Consider the following 16,973-nt stretch of genomic DNA (forward strand, 5'->3'; position numbering starts at 1 on the left):
GATGGCATCCAGCAATACAATTCTTTCCTATCTTGATATATCAAGGCTCACATAGAAAATAATGAAATGATAATATTTATGTAGCGCATTGGGGAAAATAGATGTGGGTGTTGCGTTAAACTGAAAGTGAGCAGATGAGAGTGGGGTGGCAGGTGGATGTTCAGTCTGTCCTAGTCCTGTAAGGCTTGCCCAGGCTTGAAGGTATCTTCACAATATACTGTAGCCACAGACAAGGCAGGAAGCTCTATGAATTAAAATAATGTCTTAATACAGTCATACACTTTACTAACAATGTTTCATTCAGCAAGGGACCACATATATTTAGGTGGTCCCATAAAACATTGTTTTTTTGCGACAGAGTCCTGCTCTGTTGTTCAGGCTAGAGTGCAGTGGCATCATTATAGCTCACTGCAGCCTTGACCTCCTGGGCTTAAGCCATCCTCCCACCTCAGCCTCCTACTGGGCAGCTGGGACCACAGGTACCTGCCACCATGCCCAACTAATTGGGCAAAAAAAAAAAAAAAAAAAAATGAAAACATTTGTAGAGGTTGGGTCTCACCATGTTGCTCAGGCTGATCTCTCCTGCCTCAGCCTCCCAAAGTCCTGGGATTACAAGTGTGAGCCACCATGTGTAGCCCATAAGATTATAATAGAACTAAAAAGTTCCTATTGTCTAGTAAAGTTATAGCCATCCTAACATTGTAGCACAAAGTATTACCTTTTCTGTGTTTAGATATGTTTAGATGTACAGACACTTAGCATTGTGTTACAGTTGCCTAGAGTATTCAGTAGGGTAGCATACTGTATAGATTTTTTGCCTGGAGCAATAGGCCCTACCATATGGTCTGTATGTACAGTAGTCTGTACAGTCTAGATGTAAATACCACCTATCATGTTTGCACAAAGACAAAATCATGTAACAGTGCATTTCTCAGAACATATCCTTGTCATTAAGCAACACATGACTGTAATTGGATAGATGTAGTTGTTTCAGATGAAAAATTGAGACAGTCTTCTAGAGAACTTGTCTTTATGACTGTGCTAGTCCATTCTTGTGTCACTATAAAGGAATGCCTGAGGCTAGGTAATTTATAAAGAAAAGAGGTTTAATTGCCTCACCATTCTGCAGGCTGTACGGGAAGCATGATGCTGGAATCTACTTCTGGTGAGGCCTCAGGGAGATCACAATCATGACAATGTCAGATGGCGAGAGCGATAGCAAGAGCAGGAGAAGGGGGATGTCTCAGACTTGTAAACAACCAGATCTCGTGTGAACCGAGTGAGAACTCACTTATTACCAAGGGGATGGTGTGAAACCATTTATGAGGGATTCACCCCCGTGATCCAGTCACCCCCCAACCAGGTCCCACCTCCAACATTGAGAGTCACATTTCACAGTAAGATTTGGAGGGCACAAATATTCATAGCAATGATTAATCATAGCTGTATTTTTAATGATGTTTTTAGATAATCCATAAATTATGTGAAATCAAAAATTCATATAGACAAGTCTTTCAGATGTTTGGATGGATTTTCAACTTTATTCAGATCTCTAGCATCTCTTCAGCCTGTTATCATAGCAATATTTTCATTTCTGTACTTAAAAGTGAACAAACAAAACTTTGACTAATAAGAGATACCATTTTGGGGGGCACCCACTATGTCCTGGTCCCCCATGAGCATTTCTAATCCTCATAATAACGGAGGAGCATGGATTATTGTTCTGATCTTATACAAGAGTAGTCTGAGTTTCATAGATTTTAGTCAAAAAACTAGCTAGTAAGTAGTGGAACTAGGATCTAAATGTAGGCTAATCTGATCCTAAAGCCTGAAATAAATGTGTTTGCCATGTCTATAAGGAGGATTTACTGACTTACAGTATTTGTTGAATAATGACTTTTGGGTCCTTAGGTATAAATTTTCAGGTGCTTCTCCCTCACGTACCAGTTGAGGCTTACACTTTTCTGTATTCACCTCCGACTTTCGTTTCATCATCCCTTTTGCCAGTGGTGATATTTTGCAGGCATAGTGTAGGGCATACTGGCAATTCAGTGGACTAGCATTTCTGTGTAAACAGTCATGGCTTTGGCCTCATTAGCATTGGGAACTAGACCACCAGCTTTCGAATTCTGGCTCTGCTACTTACCAGCTGTGTGACTTTTGGCATGCTTTACAACTCTTTGTGGCCAAGTTTTCTCATCATGGTATAATGAGAGTAATAATAGTACCTACATTATAAAGAATTGCTTTGACTAGTAAATAGTTAAATAAATGTATGGCACTTTACATATTGCCTGGCATATAGTATATATTGACTATTATTTGTGGTAACTGGATCATGATAATTGATGAATCACTTTTATAATTTTTCTGTGGGAAAGAATATTAGAGAAGTATTAGTACATTAATTTAAAAAATAGCCAGCTAACTTAATAATTGTATTTTGTAACACTGAAATTGTTTTTCTTTTTTTTGAGATGGAGTCTCATTCTATCACCCAGGCTGGAGTGCAATGGTGTGATCTATGCTCACTGCACCCTCTGTCCCCCCAGGTCCAAGTGATTCTCCTGCCTCAGCCTCCCGAGTAACTGGGATTGCAGGCATGTGCCACCACACCCAGCTAATTTTTGTATTTTTATTGGAGACGGGATTTTACCATGTGGGCCAGGCTGGTCTCAAACTCCTGACCTCAAGTGATCCATCTGTCTCACCTCCCGAAGTGCTGGAATTACAGGCGTGAGCCACCGTGCCCGGCCTGAAATTTTTTATTAGTAGTTTATCACTAAAATAACTTAAGGTCATACTGCAGCTACTAATATTATCTGTTCACATTTTTGAATGTGTTGTGATATATCTACACAGTAGAGGGTGGAGTGAAAAGAAGTTAACAATGTTTAAGTTGCGGTGAAGATGCACTTATTCAATAATTTGTTCTGCTCTACTTTCTAATGTAGCAAAATATTTGGATTTCTAGGAAAGAGTTAAGAAAACACATATATCAGTGATAGAAAAGAAGGTCTTGGCTGGGCGCAGTGGCTCACGCCTGTAATCCCAGCACTTTGGGAGGCTGAGGCAGGTGGATCACGAGGTCAGGAGTTAGAGAACATGGTGAAACTCTGTCTCTACTAAAAATACAAGATTAGCTGGGTGTGGTGGCACGTGACTAATCTCAGCTACTCGGGAGGCTGAGGTAGGAGAATCATTTGAATCTGGGAGGCAGAGGTTGCAATGAGCTGAGATTGCGCCATTGCACTCAAGCCTGGGCAACGAGAGTGAAACTCCATCTCAAAAAAAAAAAAAAAAAAAGTCTTTTATTTTTCTTTTTAAATGTAAGTAAGCTTTTAATTACCCAAATTTGATGTCTAGACTTTTGTCAAAGCCATCTCAATTGCCAAGGAAATTTAATGACAGGGAGCTTAGGAAGAAATTTGTCTAGTTGGGAAAGTCTAAAGAATCTGTCTAATGGAGGCAGAAATTTACATGGATAATATAAAACAATATATTAATAAAACATCCTTCACATTTGCTTGAAATTATATTCAAACATAAGTGTTTCTTATGTTCTGGGATTTCAAGGGTTATCTACAAAAATTCTACCTGGACTTGGTCCCTTTCTTGCTATTTCGTACTGGAAAGGGGATGTATCCCTTTGAAACTGATGAACTAGACCAGGGGCTGGCAAATTATGGTCCCCGGGCCAAATCTGGCTCAACACCAGTTTTGGTTAATAAAGTTTTACTGGAATACAGCCATGCACATTCATTTACATATTGTCAGTAACAGCTTCATATTCCGACAGCAGACTGAATAGTTGCAACAGGTACTGTGTGGCCAGAAAAGCCAAAAATATTTACTATTAATATATTTTATTATAAAAAGCTTGTCGATCTAAATTCACACATAGGAGCTTTCTTCCACCTTTGTGTTATGTACTGTCTCTTTCGAGAATATTTTCTCCACTAGATTTAATCAAAGCAGCAACAGTAGTGAATAAAAATGCCTATTGTTTCATATATGTTAGTCTTTTCCATTTCATTTAGATTATAAACTTTCATAGTGTGCATAGCATTATAAGAGTATCCTTCTTATATAAAATATAAAATATTACAAATGTAGTCGCCAGGCATAGTGGCTCATACCTGTAAGCCCAGCACTTTGAGAGGCCAATGCATGTAGATCATCTGAAGTCAGGAGTTCGAGACCAGTCTGGCCAACATGGTGAAACCTTGTCTCTAGTAAAAATACAAAAAATTTGGGTGTGACGGCATGCACTTGTAGTCCCAGCTACTCGAGAGGCTGAGGTACAAGAATCGCTTGAACCTGAGGTGGAGGTTGCCGTGAGCTGAGATGGTGCCACTGCACTCCAGCCTGGGTGTATTAGTTTTCACACTGCTGATAAAGACATTCCTGAGACTGTGCAATTTACAAAAGAAAGAGGTTTATTGGACTTAACAGTTCCACATGGCTGGGGAGACCTCACAATCAAGGCGGAAGGTGAAAGGCACATCTCACATGGTGGCAGATAAGAGAGCTTGTGCAGAGAAACTCCCATTTACATCAGATCGCATGAGAATTATTCACTCTCATGAGAACAGCATGGGAAAGATTTGCCGGCAAGATTAATTACCTCGCACTGGGTCCCTCCCACAATACATAGGAATTCAAAATGAGATTTGGGTGGGGACACAGTCAAACCTTATCATTCTGCCGCTGGCCCCTCACAAATCTCATGTCCCCACATTTCAAAAGTAGTCATGCCTTCCCAACAGTTCCCCAAAATCTTAACTCATTTCAGCATTAACTCAAAAGTCCACAGTCCAAAGTCTCATCTGAGACAAGGCAAGTCCCTTCTGCCTTTGTGCCTGTAAAATCAAAAGCAAGTTAGTTACTTCCTAGATACAATAGGAGTATAAGAATGAGGTAAATACACCTATTCTTAATGGGAGACGTTGTCCAAAACAGAGGGGCTACAGGCCCCACGCAAGTCCGAAATCCACTGGGGCAGCCAAATTTTAAAGCTCCAAAATGATCTTTGACTCCATGTCCCACATCCAGGTTACACTGATGCAAGAGGTGGGTTCCCATGGTCTTGGGCAGCTCTGGCTCTGTGGCTCTGCAGGGTAAAGCCTCCTTCCCTGCTGCTTTCATGGACTGGTGTTGAGTGTCTGCAGTTTTTCCAGTGCATCGTGCAAGCTGTCAGTGGATCTACCATTCTGAGGTCTGGAGGATGGTGGCCCTCTTCTCACAGCTCCACAAGGTGGTGCCCCTGTGGGGACTCTGTGGGGGTTCTGACCCCATGTTTCCCTTCAGCACTGCCCTAGCAGAGGTTCTCCATGAGAGCCCTGCCCCTGCAGCAAACTCTGCCCGAACATCCAGGCATTTTCATACATCTGTTGAAATCTAGGCAGAAGTTCCCACACTGCAGTTCTTGACCTGTGTGCACTGGCAGGCTGACACCATGTGGAAGCTGCCAAGGCTTGAGGCTTGTACCCTCTGAAGCCACAACCCAAGCTCTATGTTGGCCCCTTTCAGCCATGGCTAGAGCAGCAGGGACACAGCATCAAATCCCTACACTGCACACAGCATGAAGACCATGGGCCCGGCCCACAAAACTACTTTTTCCTCCCTAACCTCCAGGCTTGTGATGGGAGGGTCTGCTGCAAAGGTCTCTGACCTGCCTTGGAGACATTTTCCCCATTGTCTTGGTGATTAACATTTGGCTCCTCATTACTTATGCAAATTTCTGCAGCCGGCTTGAATTTCTTCTCAGAAAATGGGATTTTCTTTTCTATCGCATTGTCAGGCTGCAAATTTTCCAAACTTTTATGGTTTGTTCCTCTTTTAAAACAGAATGCCTTTAACAACACACAAGTCGCCTCTTGAATGCTTTGCTGCCTAGAAATTTCTTCCACCAGATAGCCTAAATCATCTCTCTCAAGTTCAGAGTTCCACAAATCTCTAGGATGAGGCAAAATGCACCAGTCTCTTTGCTAAAACATAAGAAGAGTCACCTTTGCTCCAGTTCCCAACAAGTTCCTCGTCTCCATCTGAGAACACCTTAGCCTGGATTTCATTGTCTGTATCATTATCAGCATTTTGATCAAAGCCATTCAAGTCTCTAGGGAGCTCCAAACTTTCCCAAATTTTCCTATCTTCTTCTGAACCCTGCAAACTGTTCCAACCGCTTCCACATTTCGGATATCTTTTCAGCAGCACCCCACTCTACCAGTACGAATTTACTATGTTAGTCCGTTTTCATGCTGCTGATAAAGACATACTCGAGACTGGGCAATTTACAAAAGAAAGAGGTTTATTGGACTTACAGTTCCACGTGGCTGGGGAGGCCTCACAATCACAGCAGAAGGTGAAAGGGATGTCTCATATGGCAGCAGATAAGAGAGCTTGTGTAGGGAAACTCCCAATTTTAAAACCATCAGATCTCGTGAGACTTATTCACCCACTGAGTGGGTGAATACTTACCCTCCACTGGGTCCCTCCCATAACACATGGGAATTCAAGTTGAGATTTGGGTGGGGACACAGCCAAACCATATCACTGGGTGACAAAGGAGACTCCATCTCAAAACAAAACGAAAAACCTACACACAGAAAGTAGGAAGTGTGACTTAAAATATTGAATGGAATAATAATTCATCTCTTGTGTGATCATATTTTGTGAAAACTATGAACAAATTTGTTGAAGCAATTTATTGAGGTTAAGCACACTGACCTACAGTTCATATGACTTCTGAAGAAGACAAATACTGTATTAAAGCATTAGGACAAATATACAAGCTATAATGAACATCATCTACTTAGCCCAAATTTAGTGTAATTAAAAAGAAGCCTAGTTATTGATACTGACATTTTCATTTATTTGGCCCCGTGTTTCTATGCATGGTGTGTGTTTCTATTTCTTTTATTTTTTAGTCAATTTTTATCACATTTTCTTTCACATTTGCTCACTTTTAGTCCTTTTAGCCATTATTTCCATGGCTCTGCATTTTTTGTTTTTTATTATTTTGGTTCTGTCTTAGCTTGGAGTCAAAAATTGAGATCAGCACTCAAGTAGAGCACTCACTGGTGCAAGAGTGATAGTGGGATTACCTTCTAACTCATGTAATCTTGTGAAGAGGCACTGTGCATCATCATTATCATCAGCAAATAAAATCCATGTAAAGGCCACCTCTCTAAAGTCTGCTTTCTCTTTTTAAAAGTAAATTGGAAAAAAACATTATGGGGAGAATTTATCAGGAGCAAAGTTCACTGAGAGTAAATCTTTTGTGAGGATTTTAGAACTTCCTATCGTTCATTTACAGGTAAGTGTAGTTTACCTGCCCTGGGGAAATGATGTTTATTATTTAAAAATCAGAAATGAAAGTAGAAACCCCAAAGTAAGATGATTTATTTGCTTTTTGGTAAACTCGATTCTGTTTTGTAACCTTTGAAACATGGATTTTATGAGTGATTCTGTTAAAATGTGTACTCCCTCTAGCGTGTGTTAATCATTATTTCTCTGCTGGGCCTACGGATTACCTGTCTGCATTGTCATACAACATTCCTTAATATTTACAATAGAAATACCAGTGGTTCATAAGGCATCTCATATTTCTGTGAATAAAATGGGATTCACAAGAAATAAGGACTTGCCTCCAGAAATACATTTCAAAATATTAAAGTCCTCATAAAAATTCCTAGAATTATTTAAATCAGTATTGATTTAAACTAATGAAATAAAATATCTGACCCCAATGATTGTACTTTAATGCTCCAAAAGGTAGATGAAATCATTGCAAGTACAGTTTTAGTATAAATATAAACAGAGCAAAAAATAGGTACTTCATTTATAATTGTGTTCAATGCATCAGACATTTATTAAGTCTCTACTTTGTGAAGGTCCTTTTCAGTTTGTGGGGGAAGGGGAAAGGATGTAGAGATGAAGTCAGATCCCTGTCTTTGGGTGAGGAGGACTGAGACAGACATGAGCGCCTATAACTTTTTTTAGAGTATGAAGATCCATTACTATAACATAAAAGCAGTAAGTGATCCAGAAATAAGGAGATGATCCCAAACCAAACTCAGGCCATGAGATTTCTAGCTCTGCCAAGTTCTTATCACTGTTGAGAGGTCAGTCTTACAAATATTTGAGTAGAGAAGGAAAGGGGGAGGGTATGGAAATTGCCTAAATTTAGGAGGAAGAGGGACAAAGGCCCTTTTAGGAGGAGCTGTCCTACTGGAGTCAAACTTAATAATTGGATTCTATATGGAACTCAAAGAGTACTGTTCAAAGAGTACTGTTCTCGGGTGCTTATACAATAGTGAGGGAGAAAAAAATATAACTGGTTTCCCAAGCTACACTGAAGGAAAATTCAGTTGAGCCCCTATTTCACTACCTGATCTATTCTGGATAGAATGTGCCCTAAGAATTTCCACCTTTCTTTTTTTCAGCACCCTTTTCCTTACTGCACGTTCTTAGCTTCAACCTTTCTACTCACTTTCAACTTCACCAAACTGTATCCCCTGTTGACTTTTGCAGGAAATCTGTCACATTAAGCATAACATGACAGTTATAAATTTCTTGAGGATTTGGTGGGTCATAGCTGTGGGATATGATGAGGTTTCTCTTTAAATAACCTGGTCAATCTTTTATTCTTTAATTCATAGTACCTCCCCCTCCTTTTCTCCTTTTTCTCTTTTTTCTCCTTTTTTCCTTTTTGCCTTTGTTAGATGCCAGGCACGCCACAGTACCAGGTATAATCAGTACCAGCTCACATTCCTTTCCTTATTTGGAAAGAGGATTAACTTTCTAGCTCATTACAGACACCCCTTCCCCTTTCCTCTCCTCTTTCTTTTACGTGCCCACCTTATCTAAAAAAATCAAATGTTTAGCCAACCTGGATTAGTTTAGATTGTATGACCCAACCCCAGCCACTGGGGAAAGGGTACAGGGGCAGGACTTGCGTCAGGAATAAAGGCTCTCGTGCCCCTTTGTTCAGGTGTGCTCTCATGGTGACTGGCCAAGGAGGCACCCCTCTGCGTAGAAGTGAAATTGTTTGCTAAGAATCCTTTGTTTGAGTGTTCAGTTTCCTTAGGATTTTGAGCATTATTCCTAACATAGGAAAAGAGATCATACCATTGAGGCCTCTTATCAGCTTCAACTCCTGTTTTCTCCTCTCTGTTACTCTCTATTGTCTCTCAAAAGCTACAGCTCCTAATACATGTTGTTCTCTGACTCACCTAACAAATCCTATCCACCAAGAGTAGTCTAGTCTTCTCCTTCTCCACAAAAATGCTGGTGAATATTTCTGAAATTATTCTTATTGTTAAATAAACAATACGGGAACCACAGAGAGGTGGAGAGAGGAAGAAGCAACACAAAGGAAATTAGTTGGAAAAAAAAAAACCCACGGATTTAAAGTGTCTAATTGGAGCATAGTGATTACAGTGTATGTCACTTAAAGCTCCATAATAGATCTTACAGCAAAATTCTGATTAGTCTCATTCCAACTGTGTAGTTGACAATAAAGCATCATTCCAAAGTATCCTCATTATTTCCTGGTCCAGGAAAGTATTGCTTAAAGAAAAGAGAGGACATTTCAGAAACAAAACTGTAGTCTTGACATTTGAGAATAAGACATACAACTGGCAAGAAATGCAAGCTATCTATAGAATCGATTAAAAACAAGATTATTAGGAAGTCATGCAATTGTTGTGGTTGGATATTAAAAAACTCATTTTTCTCTATAAACTTGGCAATAATTTTTTAAAAAGCAAATGCACATATTTGTATTTGTGGGAGGTAGAAAATATATTTTAATATTGCACATTATGTGTATGTAAAAATTGGAACAAATTAGTACTTATAAAATATTTAAAGGGCAGAAAATCTACTATTACATTTCTTATGTCTGTGTACATACTACACAATATTTCTTTTTTTTTTGTTTTTTGAAACGGAGTCTCACTGTCGCCCAGGCTGGATTGCAGTGGGGCGATCTCCGCTCACTGCAGGCTCTGCTCCCCAGGGTTCATGCCATTCTCCTGCCTCGGCCTCCCACATAGCTGGGACTACAGGTGCCCACCACCTTGCCCGGCTAATTTTTTTTTGTATTTTTAGTAGAGACAGGGTTTCACCGTGTCAGTCAGGATGGTCTCGATCTCCTGACCTTCGTGATCCGCCCGCCTCGGCCTCCCAAAGTGCTGGGATTACAGGCGTGAGCCACCGTGCCCAGCCAACACAATATTTCTTAGTAAAATGTGTTATGAAGCCATTTACATAAAACTAGGACATTGTTTAATTTCTAAGGAAAAGTAACGCATTTTTACCAGATGGTTTAATTCATAAATGTTTCACAATATAAACAAAAAAATTTTTTAACCTAAAGTTAGTCTTGGGATCTAGTCCATTTTTTCGTTTGTTTGGAATGCTATTTAAGTTCAAAATGTTTGATGTTACCTGCATTTATTTTACATAATTCCAGATATTGGGCGAATTATTTGAGCAGCTGAATGACATTATCACAGATTCTGTTTCTATCATTCTGCTCTGCCATCCTCACGATGTTGGCTTTGGCCTTAGACTAACTTCCTCCCTGCTCCCAAGATGTCCAGAGCAGTCCTAGCCATCACATCTGTATACAACAACAGGAAACAAAGGATTTTTTCAGAAGGATGGAAAACTTAGAAGCCCCAAGAACACCTTTCCTACCATCTGACTGGCTAGCTATGGATAACATATGTAGCCCTAAATCAATCCCTGGCAAAAGTAATAGCGCCATTATGTTTGAAGTCTAATCAGGATTGTCTTAAACCTGTGCATAGAGTCACCCTCTCCAGAGTTGCTTGGAAAGAAAAAAGACATGGAAGATGAATCAGAATCTTGTGAAGAAGAGAAAAAAGTGATTTGTTTGGGAAGCCAACAGTGTTTTTTGGAGAAAAATTGTATCAGACTTTAGGCCAGTGGTTCTCAATCTTAGCTGCACATTAGAATCATCTGAGGAATGTTAAAAAATATATTGATTTAACTGGTCTGGAGTTACACTATAGCTATTGGCAATAAACACATCCTTCTGGTAATTTTAATGTGTAAGTTTGAGAGCCACTGCTCTAGGTAAATTAAAAATTAAAGAGACAAAAACATTCATGAATCTGCACACATTTAGCTTCTCAAGCAGTTTTGCTTATGAACTCTACTGAACATTACCTGAAAATTAACCATTAACTAGCAGGGCAAAATTACCAACACAAGATCGTAGACCACAGTTAATTTGCCAAACTGAAATGGTGCTCACTGCCATATTCATGGTACTTATTAGAACAATGTATGATATTAGGGTACTTAAAGTACCCAGACAACTTTTATAGTCAACCTGAGTTCTAGTTTTATGTAAATATAGGAATACAGTATTAGTCCCATTTCTGTGAGAGAAACTGATTTGCAAAGTGGCTCTTAGTGGAAGAGACAGAACCAAAGCTAATAGTATTATCCTAACAGACAGGGTTCCCTCATTCTTCTGTTGTTAGTAATTTTGTTATTGTATTTGAGAAATATCATTTGTTTTAGCTAAAGCAAAGCTTTATAATAGCTACCATTTATTGACAATTTGCTATGAACCGGGAGCTGTACTAGGTGATTTATTCCTGCCCCAACTTTTATTTTATCCTCATGACACTCTTATAAAGTAAATATTACTTTACAGATAAGGAAATTGGAACCCAGAGAGTTCATTATTCCTCCAGTGTCTCTTATTAGTTCATTTATCTGGGATCTGGATATGCCCATAATGCTGTGGGTTACATTGCCATGTATAATTTGTTGAGTTTATCAGTTCAACAAATACCTATTGTTTGACTAATAGCTGATAGGTGCTGGGCTAGGCTCTGGATTGGATTGCATTTTCCCTCTACATTATAATTTACTTTTTTTTTTCTTTCTTTAAGAAGTAGGTTTACAGCAGTTGATTTGCAGTTGCACCAAACACTTAACATCTGATCAAAGAACGATTGAATGAAAAAATGAATTCAATATTTAGATTGTGATAATTTGCAGTTGCTCATATTACAACGACTAGTGAAATTTTATCTTGCCAACAATTTGCTTTTCCTTAGGAACATCAAATATAAAAATAAAAGCATTTTTAAAATGCAGCTTAAAGTATACTCCCAGATACTTTCAAGCAAATACTGAGTTTCTGGTATGTATATCTTGAGTTGTTCTGACACTCCATATTACTGTTTTTAATAAAAACAGCATTCTTAATGAGAACAGGTAATTGGTCTGAACAGCTGACATTTATTTAGATGCTTGATTTAGAATGTTTTCTACTGATTGAAAGATAAGGGGAAAATAAACTGGGCCATGGCTCTTCAGGACTGGCTAGTTTAGTTTTTCATAGAGATAACATTTTCCAAATTACTGAGGTAACGATATTGAAAATGAAGGGCAACTTTCTTGTTGGGTGAAAATGTTAGAATAGCCCTAATGCAGGATCTCATTAAAGCAACTGTCAGGATTCCTCTATTTTACCATCACCTCCCCTATTCTGTAAGAAGCAACTGTCGTTTTGAGTGAGTGTACTGCCAAAGAGGCATTTACAAATAAATGAAAAATGTCACAATTGATTTCACTCCTTTCAGAATACTGTGTGTCAGCTTTATCACAAACTGTCTTTGCTACTCTCTGTTTTAGATCTCTCAGCGGGATGTTCAAAATAGCTTTTGATGTCTTAGGGCGTCTTTTATTCGACCCTAGGTAAGCCCTCTATTGGTGACCTTTTATAAATATTTGTAAAGCTGTTTGAAGTGTTAGAGAAAATGAAAACTCTTTCTCTCTGTAACTGCTGTTTTTGTAAAATAGCATCCAGATGTCAATTGTTTACATACATATTTGGTCATCTGGGGGAATTGTTTCCATTACAAAACACTGTAAAATTTTATAATAGTATTTCACATTCTCTTCCCCAATACAACGGTTTGTTATTATGCTTAATTTAACAATAATGCAAATAAAAATATTACTTGTAAATAAGACATGGCAAAGTTCTTCCTGTATTTTGAAAGAACTCAACAAGTGTCTAAATTTATCTTGAATAAATAAGTCATATGATTTATATGTAATATCAATGATACACATTCATTGTTGCCATCACTAGAAACCAGTCCACCAACACTACTGCCATCATACTAATGTTATTGAAGACTTACACTGAGCCATATGCTTTGCTAAACAATTCTATGTATTGTAGAAATGTATCACAAGGGTGTCTGAATCCTAAGCTAATAATGGATTTGGAAAAAAGACAACTAATTAGAAATTGCTAGCAATTGTTTTTTATTATGGATATTAAAGGGAAGCAAATCTTCATATAATTGTACTGTAAGAGATTTTAATCAGTATAATTAATTATAGATCATGCTATCATTTGTGATTATTTAGCTTGCTACCATTGACTTGAAAGATCTTGGAATGGACCAATTAACAATATTCTATTTCTCTTTGAAATAGAGGTTTAAGCAATTCATTCATTCAACAAATATTTATTGAGCATTATTACGTGCCAGGTAGTTTACACTGAAGATGTGATTGTGAAGAATATGTATCTACTCCTGAAGAGTTTAAAGTCTAGTGAGAGTCAGGAAAACATACAAGTACAACATAGTGTGATAAGTGGAACAATAGTGATAGCGTGGAATACAATACGAGAAATGATGTGGCCACCTAAGCCAGGCTGGGTATGGCTACTCAGGGAGTGATGTGGCAGTAGAATGTGGAAGAATAATTAAATTTTGAAGAAAGGGACAGATTGTGAATGTCCTCATAAGCCATATTTAAGAATTCAGATATAATCATGTACAGTGGCAGTTAAACTGGAAAGATTCATATAATATTGTACAAGGGCTGGTGATATTCTCACAGAGCCAGCTAACCATGTTTAATAACTAGGAAAGCAGGCTATTCTTCCTCTTTCACAGCTATATAAATGGAATATATTTCCTAGAATGTAAGAGCTTTGTGAGCAAGAACCTGGTCTAATTTCCTTGATTCCCCAGGATCTATTGCAGTACTTTACACTTAGAGGCTCTTAGTATTTATAGGGTGGAATGATAAAATTAAATGTAGACATCTAGAAAATGGATAGGTTGCCCCAGCAGAGGCTCCCTCAAAGGTTGACTATTTATAACTATATACTCTTTCTATCACTGATCAGTTGTCACAAATGGCAAAATTCCTTTCCACATCTCCTTTTTACTTTTAGATTCAGAATGAGAGTCTTGTAAACCAAAAATAAAATTCTAAGTCCCCAACCAATTGAATGGACCCCTCCTATTGGCCCACGGCATTCCTAAGTTAACCGTAAAAATTAGTTCCAGCCAAGATAGGAAGTGGAGGTTGGACCTGCCTCATTATATTATCCAGCTTTTGGAATTTATGTACAACTGGCCAGCATTTAACCTTCAAGCAGAGACCTCGAGACTGACAATACAGACTCTTTGTAGCAATAAGATACCAACATGACAGCTGGTCCTAAAAGAAATCAAAGTATTTTACCCAAAATAAATTTACTTGACATATTTTGAAATGACTCTGCAAAGCTGTCCCTAATGGGACAGAAGGGGAAAGGAAAAAAGACCTTCCCTTTTCAGGTGTCTTTCCTGAACCAGGAGAGAATTAACTAGGATTCTGGCATTTTTTTTAAGTTGGATAAGAAACATTTACAGTCTATTCTCTCTGAAGCCTGCTACCTGGAGGCTTCATCTTCATAATAAAAACCTTGGTCTCTATAACCCGTTATCTTAATCCAGACCTTCCCTTCTATTGATTCCAGGTCTTTGGATAAACTCTTTCAACCAATTACCAGTCAGGAAATCTTTGAATCCATCTTTGACATGGAAGGGCCCATTTTGAGTTGTCCTGCCTTTATGGACTGCACCAATGTACATCTTAGATATATTGATTGATGCCTTATGTATCCCTAAAATGTATGAAACCCAGCTGGAGCCTGACTACCTTGGGCTCATGACCTTTTGAGGTTGTGTCACAGCCATGTCCTTAACCTTGGCAAAACAAACTTCTAGATTTATTGAGATCTGTCTTAGATACCTTTTTGTTTGCAGTCTTCGTCAAAGAAAATCAACATAAAATGCAATTTTTCAAATAAACAATTTGATAATATGTGTCAGTAAAATCTATGTAAACAAACTAAATAATTGAATAAAACTAAGACTAAGTAAAGAAAATAATTTTCAACAAAAGCAATAACCAGTATGTCCAATATTTAACTCTAGAAAATATATATTCAAATACATTACAAAAGCTTTCTTTTACACACAGAGAGATGAAATGATAATTATCATTAAATTAATCATATATTATAAGATAATGTACCAAGGAGATAAATTTGATTTTATAATAAATTGTTTAATGAGGAGCCTTTAGAAATTATGGTACTATAATTCACAAATCACAAAATTATTTATTTTAATAGTATATATCATTTTATAGTGTGGACACTTTTGGTTTAGTTTAACCCAATGTGGATTCTGTCTTTCTTGCCTTTGTTAAGTTCTTCGTTCTAGAGACTTACCTATGACCTGCCTTTCTGGGGTTATTTCTTTAAAATGTGCTATCTTATGGTCACCTTTTTTACAGATTTGTCCTTGAAAGCAGTAGAACATTTCTGCGAATTTATTTTTGTTGTGGCCACATCAAATTCTGAAAGGACTGTGAACACTCATCCAAGGCACAGAATACTATATCAGCTCTCATTTTTTTAAATTGGTCTAAGGATCACAAACTAATAGTTTCAATAAATCCAATAATTTTGGTAGGTCACTTAAAGCATTGTTTTCCAAAATGAAAATTGCTTTAAAAATTAAAAACCTGGCTATATAGAATATTCAAGCAATAAAGAAAACATGAACAAAGATGCCAAGAAACATAGAGCATCTGTCAACCTCAGAGTAACTGATGATTGCCCTGTTGTCCACAGGGTAATTGTAACATTTTGCCAAGAGAGAAGTAGGAAGTTCTGGACAAAAAAAAAAAAAAAAGCTGCCTGATGTTTTGAAATAATGGGCATTTATCTGTTATCTATCTGGCTATCAGTTAAAATACAGGGTAAAAATGGTCAAATATTAAAAAGCCTAATGGATGAGTACAAAAGTGGCAGAAACAAGTAATAGAACTGGGAAGTGTTGAACCAAAAGTTCACAAAATAGAGTTTATTCTAGTAAGAGGGGGAAAAAAAGCAGATGAGGCCAGGTCTGCCAGTAGGATGTGTAAACACCTGCGAGCTAGGCGTCAGTCAAGGGCTGGCTTCTGGCTAGCTTCTGGCTGGGCCAGGTGGTGCTAACAGTATGCAGCAGAGACTCCCTTGTTTTGGGGTCATTTCCTGTGCTTATTCTCTCTGTTGGTTTCCTTCTTTTGCTTCCACCTCCTCATTCTGACAGCACCTGTTCTATGATACTACTTTGGCAGGCAGCCTTAACGTACATTTTAACAAATTCTCTGTGCCAAGTTTTCTCTTTAAGTTACTAAAGGTAATTGTTAAAAAACTTTCAGAGCAAGTGGGATAAAACAAAACTGTTCTATGAAGGCTATAGTAGTCAACTATACTACTAGCCGGAGGACTTCTTTTGAATTTTACACACTACATTAGAAACTGGCTTGTTGACAAGAAAAACTTTAATAATTTTTTATTGTCTCTACAATGGGGCATAAATTTACCTCACTTCATTCATGCTAACGTGCCCTATTTGACTTCTGTTTTCTTTTAATAAAGCTATGCAGATTTCCAGGGACTGAGAAAAAAGCAGTTGATTTGCATTAGGACAAAGCATTTTCCCAATAATACAATGTGACTCTTGACAACCTGTTGCCTTGGAGACTAAGAACTTTACATGTGAGTTTTCCTAATGATAGGTATTTTTAATTTATCTATATAAGATTCAGTGGGATTTTCTTATCTTAATAGC

Source organism: Nomascus leucogenys, chromosome 11 (assembly GCF_006542625.1).
Source record: "Nomascus leucogenys isolate Asia chromosome 11, Asia_NLE_v1, whole genome shotgun sequence".
Taxonomy (NCBI): domain Eukaryota; kingdom Metazoa; phylum Chordata; class Mammalia; order Primates; family Hylobatidae; genus Nomascus; species Nomascus leucogenys.